The 941-nt window shown below is 57.2% G+C and overlaps 1 long non-coding RNA gene across 7 annotated transcripts in view; it reads right to left on the reverse strand.

The window, feature by feature from the left end:
* LOC108447840 overlaps positions 1–941 on the reverse strand; it is a 21,222-nt gene that overhangs the window by 19,397 nt on the left and 884 nt on the right. The gene's annotated exons all lie outside the window — the stretch shown is intronic.

The following is a 941-nucleotide window of genomic DNA, read 5'->3' on the forward strand; positions in this document are numbered from 1 at the left end:
GGCCCAGGACTGCAAAATCGCTCTGCAGGCCTGCACCTGCCATGCAAATCTGTCGGGAACAATCGGCCCCCGATGAGGGCTGGGGTGGGGGGAGCCAGGGAAAGATGCCGGGACAGCGCTTATGGGGGGACCCCTCCTCGCCTTGATCCCAGAACAAACCCCAAATGTGCTAATACAGCTTGGGAGTTGGGGGGCTGGTTCTCATCCTGTCCCTCCCTGTGGCACTTTTCACTGTAGTGTGCACGGGGTGTTCGGGAAGGACGTGCGGCACACACGCCGCAGTACTTTTGATTTCTCCCCTCTGCAGCACACCCCAGTACTCTGCTGCATGGGGACATATTCTCACACCCCATTTAAGAGCAGAACCACCCCACTCTCAGGGTTTGTAGGTGCTGCCCAGGGCTGGGCACCACAGGATTCAGGGCACCCTGATGTGTGTGGGCAGCCCTGGGACCCTGAACCCTTAGGACACCACAGGGTTCTGGGTGTGAGGGAGGCAGGGCTGGGAGGGGTCAGGCCACCCTGTCCCCACAGCTTTGTCCCCACATTTCCCGGGATGTCGTGCCCCTCTTCACCTGAGGCAGGCTGGCCATTAATGCCGGCTCTCAACTTGTGAGGTCGACGTGTGGATGGGCTGTGCCCAAAGGTCTCTCAGCAACACAGACCCTAAACTTTTAGGGCTATCGGGTCGCCTCAGAGTTCAATCTTCTTACAGCAAACAAAGCCCTTCTGAAGGTCTCCCCCTCTCCCCCACACGAGCTCAGCGTCCTTTATTTCTGGACTGTGTGTGATAAGCTTAAATCATTGTGCTCCCATTTCTTGATCGTTGCCTACTTTGGGCTTTTGTTCCCTAAAGTAGGATTGAGTCTGGCAAAGGGGCTGAAGTTGAACAGTTTGACCCTTGGAGGACAGTTCAGGCAGTGGGCAGCAGCAGCAGCAGC

The sequence above is a fragment of the Corvus brachyrhynchos genome, unplaced genomic scaffold (genome assembly GCF_000691975.1).
Source record: "Corvus brachyrhynchos isolate BGI_N302 unplaced genomic scaffold, ASM69197v1 scaffold597, whole genome shotgun sequence".
NCBI classification, from domain to species: Eukaryota; Metazoa; Chordata; class Aves; order Passeriformes; family Corvidae; genus Corvus; species Corvus brachyrhynchos.